Source organism: Salvelinus namaycush, chromosome 1 (assembly GCF_016432855.1).
Source record: "Salvelinus namaycush isolate Seneca chromosome 1, SaNama_1.0, whole genome shotgun sequence".
NCBI lineage: Eukaryota > Metazoa > Chordata > Actinopteri > Salmoniformes > Salmonidae > Salvelinus > Salvelinus namaycush.
The window spans coordinates 53,985,099-53,996,263 of NC_052307.1; positions in this window are offsets into that span (position 1 = coordinate 53,985,099).

Consider the following 11,165-nt stretch of genomic DNA (forward strand, 5'->3'; position numbering starts at 1 on the left):
ACGTATAGGCAGCATAGCCAGCCCATTTTTTTATATAAACATTCACATTCTCTCCTGACACACAAATGGACTATAAATACATAACGTTACCAATTAGTTTACCCTGACCAGATGGACAGGGCGCATAGGTTGTATGCAGCTGCTCTTATTAGTAGTTCACAGTTGATCAGACTGAAAAACAGTCTCTTTTTTATCCCATACACTGCATACAGACATGTCAGATTTCTAATGTTTAGGTGTGGCCTAGGCTGCTGCAACATTTATGTAATGAGTTTTTGCTTGTGTCTGTCCGGAGTGATTGTGTTACCATCTTTGCGAAATAAATACCGGAGAGTGGAAAGCATACTTGAGCTCACGTGAACCTCTCTCTTTCATCTAACTTTTAATGGATGATGCGATGGAAGCGATCACATCATTCGAAATTGTTTTCGACATCCCAGAAAATACAGTCGAAAGTTCTATATGTTCTATATGTTCAGCAAAAGCATCGTAACGTGCAGTTACCTCTGCAAGCTCCTTATAGTTGCCCTTCTTGGCGGAACTTTCCCTCTCGTCGTGTCCTCTAAATGCAAATCCTTGCATGCCCAAAAACGCAGTGGTGTTGATAAGCCGCTTGAGAACATCCCTGTTTCTTCTTACTTTATCGTTGTGTTGCGCAGTTTGAATATGCAGACCTTTGTCATAATCGATGCAGCTTTTTCCCAGAAGCTTGAATCTGATGTGGGCATTTATATGCTCCCTGCTTTTGTTTTGCCGTTTAGCGACTTCAACAAAAAGTCCACAACATTTTCGGCAACATTGGCCATTCTACGTACACCTGTCGCCGACAGAGATGGTTGCCTCGCTTAGCGTTCTTAGGAAACAATGCAGGATTTAGTTTTTTTAATGTATTATTTCTTACACTGTTACCCCAGGAAATCTTAAGTCTTCTTACATACAGCCAGGAAGAACTATTGGATATAAGAGCAACGTCAATTTACCAACATTACGAACAAATCTCTCTGGTAAGAAGAAGGGCGGGGGTGTATGCCTTATGATTAACGAGTCGTGGTGTGATCATAACAACATACAGGAACTCAAGTCCTTTTGTTCACCTGACCTAGAATTCCTTGCAATCAAATGCTGACCGCATTATCTACCAAGAGAAATCTCTTCGATTATAATCACAGCCGTGTATATCCCCCCAAAGCAGACACTTCCATGGCCCTGAAAGAACTTCATTGGACGCTATGTAAACTGGAAACCACATGTCCTGAGACTGCATTTATTGTAGCTGGGGATTTTAACAAGGCTAATCTGAAAACAAGGCTCCCTAAATTTTATCAGCATATCGAATGCCGGGCGTGCAAAATTCTGGATCATTGCTACTCTAACTTCCGCGACGAATACAAAGCCCTCCCTCGCCCTCCTTTTGGCAAATCTGACCGATTTTGTTGCTCCCAGCCTATAGACAGAAACTAAAACAGGAAACGCCCGTGCTCAGGTCAGTTCAATGCTGGTCCAACCAATCTGATTCCACGCTTCAAGATTGCTTTGATCACGTGGACTGGGATATGTTCCCGGATAGCCTCAGACAACAACATTGATGTATACGCTGATTCGGTGGGCGAGTAAAATCTGACCACGACTCCATTTTGTTGCTCCCAGCCTATAGACAGAAACTAAAACAGGAAACGCCCGTGCTCAGGTCAGTTCAATGCTGGTCCAACCAATCTGATTCCACGCTTCAAGATTGCTTTGATCACATGGACTGGGATATGTTCCCGGATATCCTCAGACAACAACATTGATGTATACGCTGATTCGGTGGGCGAGTTTATTAGCAAGTGCATCGGTGATGTTGTACCCACGGTGACCATTAACACCTTCCCCAACCAGAAACCGTGGATTGACGGCAGCATTCGCGCATAACTGAAAGCGCGAACCACCGCTTTTAATCATGGCAAGGCGACCGGAAACATGACCGAATACAAACAGTGTAGCTATTCACTCCGCAAGGCAATCAAACAAGCTAAGCGTTAGTATAGAGACAAAGTAGTCGCAATTCAATGGCTCAGACATGAGACGTATGTGGCAGGGTCTATAGTCAATCACGAATTACAAAAAGAAAACCAGCCCCCTCGCGGACACCGATGTCTTGCTCCCAGACAAACTAAACACAGTCTGCTGTTCCCACATGCTTCAAGAGGGCCGCCATTGTTCATGTTCCCAAGAAAGCTAAGGTAACTTTGAGAGACTAGTCAAAGATCATATCACCTCCACCCTACCTGACACCCTAGACCCACAACAATTTGCTTACCGCCCCAATAGGTCCACAGACGACGCAATCGCAATCACACTGCACACTGCCCTAACTCATCTGGACAAGAGGAATACCTATGTAAGAATGCAGTTCATCAATTACAGCTCAGCATTTAACACCATAGTACCCTCCAAACTTGTCATTAAGCTCGAGACCCTGGGTCTCGACCCCGCCCTGTGCAACTGGGTCCTGGACTTTCTGACGGGCCGACCGCCAGCTGGTGAGGGTAGGAAACAACATCTCAATCCCGCTGGTCCTCAACACTGGGGCCCCACAAGGGTGCATTCTCAGCCCTCTCCTGTACTCCCTGTTCACCCCATGACTGCGTGGCCATGCACGCCTCCAACTCAATAATCAAGTTTGCAGACAACACTACAGTGGTAGGCTTGATTACCAACAACGACGAAACGGCCTACAGGGAGGAGGTGAGGGCCCTCGGAGTGTGGTGTCAGGAAAACAACCTCACACTCAACGTCAACAAAACAGGAGATATGGAGATGACCGTGGACTTCAGGAAACAGCAGAGGGAGCACCCCCCTATCCACATCGACGGGACAGTAGTGGAGAAGGTGGAAAGTTTTAAGTTCCTCGGCGTACACATCACGGACAAACTGAAATAGTCCACCCACACAGACAGTGTGGTGGAGAAGGCGCAACAGCTCAACAGCACCTTCAGCCCCTTCTTCAACCTCAGGAGGCTGAAGAAATTTGGCTTGTCACCAAAAACACTCACACACTTTTGTAGATGCACAATCGAAAGCATCCTGTCGGGCTGTATCACCGCCTGGTACGGCAACTGCTCCGCCCACAACCGTAAGGCTCTCCAGAGGGTAGTGAGGTCTGCACAACGCATCACCTGGGGCAAACTACCTGCCCTCCAGGACACCTACACCACCCAATATCACAGGAAGGCCAAAAAGATCATCAAGGACAACAACCACCCGAGCCACTGCCTGTTCACCCCACTATCATCCAGAAGGCGAGGTCAGTACAGGTGCATCAAAGCGGCGACCGAGAGACTGAAAAAACAGCTTCTATCTCAAGGCCATCAGACTGTTAAACAGCCATCACTAACATTGAGTGGCTGCTGCCAACATACTGACTCAAATCTCTAGCCACTTTAATACTAAAAATTTGGATGTAACAAATGTATCACTAGTCACTTTAAACAATGCCACTTTATATAATGTTTAGTTGTTGTGAAATTGTTAGATTACTTGTTAGATGTTACTTCACGGTCGGAACTAGAAGCACAAGCATTTCGCTACACTCGCATTAACATCTGCTAACCATGTGTATGTGACCAATAACATTTAATTTTATTTGATTCTACCATTCTGGCTGAGAAAACTGCATACTCGCGCTGGTAGCTAGCTTGCTACTGAAGTTAGCAAGGCAAATTTAAGTAAATTGCACTAACTGTACACAAAAATAAAGTTCTAAAACCAATGAAACTATTTATAATATACATCCTCTGTCCCCTGTAATTTGAAAAAACGAATTTGAATTGAATAATATCCCCAACAAATGCTCAACTATCACACTTCACTCTTAATCTCTATCCAACAACGTCACCAAGGTTCTCAACACGTAGAACCCCCATAATGCTCTGTGGCACAACATAATAAGTTAATTCTTTGATCCTAATTATATGATTGGATGGACAACATGTCAATTCATACTGCATTACCATGTATTTCTATGGAAGGGGGTGAAGCCTACGAGCCTCCTAGGTTTTGTATTGAAGTCAATGTAGCCAGAGGAGGACAGAAGCTAGCTGTTCTCCAGCTACACCATGGTGCTACCCCAGACAGTGCTGTTGAATTTACTTTAGACCTTCATTGCAAAACAGTGTATTTTAATAAATTATTTGGTGACGTGAATATATTTATTATAGTTTTATCTGAAAAGGATTACTTTTTTAATGTTTCACTATTTTCTTTTTTAATTACATTTCACTGAGGAGATTGGTCCTCCCCTTCCTCCTCTGAGGAGCCTTTACTGCTGTGTACTGAAGTGTAACAGAGCAGGTGGGTGGGTCTCACAATGGCTGGGGAGTAGGGGACCTTCTCTCATGAAAGGCGCATTTGATATAATATCATTGGGTGGAACACGAGAGAATAGGAAAATGACAGTGTTGTGGCACATCACTATGTTGCGAAAGGAGGAACATGAATAAATAAAATTATAGAGGTGGGAATAAAGAATAAGCCCATTTAATGTGCATTGAAATATGACTAGCTATCCTTTGTCAGTAACTGAACATTAAAGAGATGTTACTCCAACATTTACACAAGGATATAAACCTGCAAATTGATTTTATTGGGTAGATGTAGCATGCCTACCACACTGCCACTCACCCACATAGCCTATGACAGGACAGCTCTAGGGCAGGTTCACAGAGAGGAGCGGAGGTGGAGAGGGAGGTAGAGAAAGCAAATTGACTGAGACTGAGGGGTGAGTGGTAGTTGAAGAATGGATGGACAAAAGGCACTGACCTCCAGGCTACATTAACTAGCTCATCTCACATAGTTTCCACCTTGATCCATGTGGTATCTTTATGTATTTGTTGACCTGTGTCGTGATGCAGGAAATCTCCCCATGCTGAGATAACTGAGCCATGGTTCTCTCTTATCTGGGTGAATGACCTTATAAATCTTTACGCCAATTCCTTACAGGCTTAACACCGGGGTGTTCGTCTTCATCCATAACACCCCATGTGGTCAACCTCCATCAGTGGAATTCTGACATAATTATGATGCTTTAATCAATACATAATTAATTATCTTTAACCTGCTGTCAAAGGCTCTTTAATGACCAATCCAGACCATTTTGGGGTTTTCTGGAAAACCTGATTTTATCAGATGTTCTATTTTGTCGTCGTAGGGTTTTGTAATATTGCATTCCAGAGGCACGACATGTAGAAATTCCACTTGGGTTGATTAGCTTATGTTTTTTCACTATACATTTACAAAATATTTTTGCATTATCAGCCAGAAACCATAATGTATAAGCCATGTGCTTACATGGAGGAGAGAATAAATTCCCTCTGTGTGTGTGTGTGTGTGTGTGTGTGTGTGTGTGTGTGTGTGTGTGTGTGTGTGTGTGTGTGTGTGTGTGTGTGTGTGTGTGTGTGTGTGTGTGTGCGCGCTTAGGGGAAGGAGGAGAGGATTTAAAGCTGCGAGGCACAGGACACGGCCCTTGAAGACCATCTCAATCCTGTTAAGCTGTATGTTTTTGGGGGGGGGTTTTGCATTCCAAATAACAACGTAATGCATCAGAGGCACAGTCTAATGAAAACCATTTCGCAAAGGACCTTGCAAAAAGTCATAAGGAATGTCTTGTATCTGCCGCAGCTAGAATTTATTTATCTTCACCAATGTCGATGCATTCGCACATAATGGACATAAACAGATTTGCATACTGTGTATGACTCTTTGATGTGTATGCAGTCAGATTCTGCTTTAGTGAGTCATGTCGAATGGATATTCATTGGGAATTCAAATCAGATTTTATCAGCACATGTTTAGAGCCAATCAAGTTCTACTAGCCTGTCTTATGTTATGGTGCCATGGTGGTGGTGAGCATCAGTGAAGAGTGGAATGGCAATCAGTATGGTCAGCTATTAGCAGACATACAGTTGAAGTCGGAAGTTTACATACACTTAGGTTGGAGTCATTAAAACACGTTTTTTTCAACCACTCCACAAATTTCTTGTTAACAAACTATAGTTTTGGCAAGTCGGTAAGGACATCTACTTTGTGCATGACACAAGTCATTTTTCCAACAATTGTTTACAGACAGATTATTTAATTTATAATTCACCGTATCACAATTCCAGTGGGTCAGAAGTTTACATACACTAAGTTGACTGTGCCTTTAAACAGCTTGGGAAATTCCAGAAAATGATGTCATGGCTTTAGAAGCTTCTGATAGGCTAATTGACATAATTTGAGTCAATTGGAGGTGTACCTGTGGGTGGATTTCAAGACCTACCTTCAAACTCAGTGCCTATTTGCTTGACATCATGGGGAAATCAAAAGAAATCAGCCAAGATGTCAGAAAAAACATTGTAGACCGCCACAAGTCTGGTTCATCCTTGGGAGCAATTTCCAAACGCCTGAAGGTACCACGTTCATCTGTACAAAAAATAGTACGCAAGTATAAACACCATGGGACCACGCAGCCGTCATACCGCTCAGGAAGAAGATGCTTTCTGTCTCCTAGAGATGAACGTATTTTGGTGTGAAAAGTGCAAATCAATCTCAGAACAACAGCAAAGGACCTTGTGAAGATGCTGGAAGAAAAATAGAACTGTTTGGCCATAATGACCATCGTTATGTTTGGAGGAAAAAGGGGGAGGCTTGCAAGCCGAAGAACACCATCCCAACCGTGAAGCACGGGGGTGGCAGCATCATGTTGTGGGGGTGCTTTGCTGTAGGAGAGACTGGTACACTTCACAAATAGATGGCATCATGAGGGAGGAAAATGATGTGTATATTTTGAAGCAACATCTCAAGACATCAGTCAGGAAGTTAAAGCTTGGTCGCAAATGGGTCTTCCAAATGAACAATGACCCCAGGCATACTTCCAAAGTTGTGGCAAAATGGCTTAAGGACAACAAAGTCAAGGTATTAGAGTGGCCATCACAAAGCCCTGACCTCAATCCTATAGAATTTTTTTTGGCAGAACTGAAAAGGCATGTGCGAGCAAGGAGACCTACAAACTTGACTCAGTTACACCAGCTCTGTCAGGAGGAATGGGCCAAAATTCACCCAACTTATTGTGGGAAGCTTGTGGAAGGATACCCGAAACATTGGACCCAAGTTAAACAATTTAAAGGCAATTCTACCAAATACTAATTGAGTGTATGTAAACTTCTGACCCACTGGGAATGTGATGAAAGAAATAAAAGCTGAAATAAATCATTCTCACTACTATTATTCTGACGTTTCACATTCTTAAAATAAGGTGGTGATCCTAACTGACCTAAGACAGGGAATTTTTACTAGGATTAAATGTCAGTAATTGTGAAAAACGAAGTTTAAATGTATTTGGCTAAGGTGTATGTACACTTCCGACTTCAGCTGTATACAGTATAGAAGGCTGTGCAAAATGACTCAGAAAAATATGTTGGGTGTTTTTCCTCGCTAATAAATGAAGGTATCATTTTTTCAAGGAATGATTTATAGAATGAGAACAGACGACATCCCATTTAGCCTCTTCAAGCTTATGTCAAACCTCCATCTCTAGCCTGTAATATAATAAGACATCTGGGAATGTAATATTTTGTGTCATAACTTTGAAGGATAACGACATAATGATTCAGTTTAGCCATTTTAGTGGCAAACTCCAAGACATATATTGATGTGAAGCAATTGTATCATGTCAATATATCCATGTTCTTCACAACACAACTTTCACAAAACTACATTGTGTCTCTGAGTCAAACTTTTTGTAAGTTTCAGTGTCAGATAACCTTAATTTCTCCCTTAAAGTGATTCTCCTCCTATGTTTAGGCAAGCCTAGATTACTGTAGTTCAGGATTAAATTTGGTTTAACAAATCACATTATAAATTACATGGACTCACTCTGTGTGAAGTAATAAGGCTTGACATTCATTTTAAATGACTCCCCCCTTTGTCTTTCCCCCATACATACAACATATGTAAGGTCCCTCATTCAAGTATTTAATTTCAAGCACAGATATGACCATACTGAACAAAAATCTAAATGCAACATGCAACAATTTCAACGATTTTACTGAGTTACAGTTCATATATGGAAATCAGTCAATTGAAATAATAAATTAGGCCCTAAACTATGGATTTCACGACTGGGGAGCCAGGCCCAGCGAATCAGAATTTGTTTTTCCCACAAAAGGGCTTTATTTATACTCCTCAGTTTCATCAGCTGTCCGGGTGATTGGTCTCAGATGATCCCGCAGGTGACTAAGCCGGATGTGTAGATCCTGGGCCGGTTGGAAGCTTATTTTGTCCAGAAATGTGTTTACGTCCTTGTTATTTAGCATTTCTCCTTTGCCAAGATAATCCATCCACCTGACAGGTGTGGCATATCAAGAAGCTGATTAAACAGCATGATCATTAGGTGCAGCTTGTGCTGGGGAGTAAATCTGAAAATATATTGCAAGACTTGAAAATGACTGTGTATCCATGACCCCCAATACCTTGACAGAGCATTATTGCACAATTTTATTTTTATTTAACCAGAAAGGGCTCATTGAGATTTCAAATCTCTTTTTCAACAGCCAAGATAGGCAGCACCAAGTCATTATGGCAGGTAGCCTAGTGGTTAGAGCGTTGGACTAGTAACCGAAAGGTCGCAAGATCAAGTCCCCGAGCTGACAAGGTAAAAATCTGTCATTCTGCCCCTGAACAAGGCACTGTTCCTAGGCCGTCATTTAATTTTTTTCTTAACCTCGTTAAATAAAGGTCAAATAAAAAAATGACACAATTACAGACAGACATGAAAAACTACAGGTAATCTAGTAAAAAAACATAATTCACAGGAGTATAACAAATCATAAAACAGCAAATTAAAAACATTGACAGGTCAAGGAATCAGTCTCAAAATTCTTCATCAATGATTTAAAAACACCAAATTGGGACAAGTTCTTTATCAGGTTTCGGGTATGACCCAGATGCAGACAGTGTCGAAGAAACAAACATTTATTTCTATTACAGGGACAGGCAAACAACATATCAAAGGCAGAGGTCAGTAATCCAGAGAGGGTGCAAAAAGGTCAAGAACGGCAGGCAATCTCAGGGTCAAAGCAGGCAGGGGTCAATAATCCTGTGAGGTGGGGCAAGGTATAGAACTGCAGGCAGGCTCAGGGTCAGGGCAGGCAGAACGGTCAAAACCGGGAAGGACTAGTAAACGGGAGCAAGAACAGACAGGAGCAGGAGAACAAACGCTGGTAGGTTTCACAAAACAAAACAAACTGGCAACAGACAAACAGAGAACACAGGTATAAATACACAGGGGATAATGGGGAAGATGGGCGACACCTGGAGGGGGGTGGAGACAAGCACAAAGACAGGTGAAACAGATCAGGGTGTGACATTCTTCCAGTTTAAAAGTATTTTGTAAGGTGTTCCAAGCCGATGGCGCAGGTTACATAAAAGCCCTTTTACCAAATTCAGTTTGGACATTTGGAATAGCTAGCAGGATAAAGTCCTGCGAACGGAGAGAGTACCCACCACATTTCTGAACAATAAATATTCCCAAATAAAATGGTAGTAAACCCAAAATGGCTTTGTAAATAAAAGTATACCATTGACTGAGCCTACGATTAACTAGAGATGGCCAGCCAACCCTGGTATAAAGTGCAATTTTGCGTAAGAGTTTTGCAGTTTAAAATAAATCTCAATGGTCCATGGTAAAGGGTGTCAATTGATCTCAAACACTAAGCGGAAGCATTCATATATAAAATATCACCATAGTCTAGTATCGGCATAAATGTAGCTAGCCTCCTTATGGCTTCAAAAGAAAAACAGGCTTTATTCCTAAAATAAAATCCCAACTTCAGCTTCAATTTTTTGTAAGTTGTTGAATATGCAATTTAAAGAGAGGCCGTCATCAATTAAAAGTCCAAGATATTTATATGAGGTTACAGCCTCAATGTCATTGCCCTGACAGGTTGTAATAGGTGAAAGGTTCAGAGGTCTATTTCTTGCTTGAGAAAACACCATTAGTTTAGTTTTGTCAGCATTGAGGATAAGCTTCAAGGGGACCAAGTACAGAGCCCTAGGGCACACCATGACAGAAAGACAATTTAACAGACATAAGCCCATCAAATTGAGTGCATTGAGTTCTATTAGACAGATAGTTAGCAAATATGTGGGTTAGAGACTAACCCAAGAAGACTGACAGCTGTAATCACTGCCAAAGGTGTTTCTAACATGTATTGACACAGGGGGGTGAATACATATCTAATAAAGAGTTTTTTTTAAATCTAATCAAGGTTTTTTATTACTTTTAATCCCACTTTGTAACACAACAAAATGCAAAGAAATCCAATACTTATGATACCCACTGTTCCAAAGTCCCACATACAACACGTAAAGGTCAACGCAACAAGAAGTCCTTGATAACGTCATTCTCATTTAAATGAAATTGAACTAAAACCTTTTGACACCATATAAATAATTGCTGGTAATTATAATAATTAGTTTGCACGTCATATACAGTACACCTACATATAGTACTCACTAGAAAAAGGTGCTACCCATAGAACCATAAGGGTTCTTCCTCTGTCATATTTGTATCCTTTTTTTTCGAAGTGCAGGACACATGTGAGGGTGAGAAAGTGGTAAAAGGTAGAGATATAAGACCTAAAGGGCAGATATATAAAGTTATAGGTTATAAAGGGCCCTGAAATACTGGTGGCCTTTTCTGCAACACCATCAAAATGTTCAGTAAATATTGTGCTTTATGAAGTGTGGTTATGGCTTCATAGAACTTTCAGAGAAGTGTTTTTCACCTTTTCACACAGACACCAGCTGCATTTTTTGTAAGGAAATGTCAAGGCACTCATGTCTTCATATCAAGGACTTTCACAGGGTTTTTTTTATTTTATACTACCCTTCATTCATACCGATGAACACGAATAGCACTGGTTTAATGATATTTAGTTTATCTCAGTATTTTAGTTATAGATGATACCCCTAATGCTCTGTTGGTACTATTCTTTTACAGTACTTTACTACAACCATTGGCAATAAAATAAATTCTTCAAAAATAAATGGCTCACACTTTGTCAGTGCAAGGTATTTTAAGGTTGTTGACGCAATGGTTCATTTTGTGCCTTCTTTGAAGCTACTGGGATTTCTTTGGTGTTTGA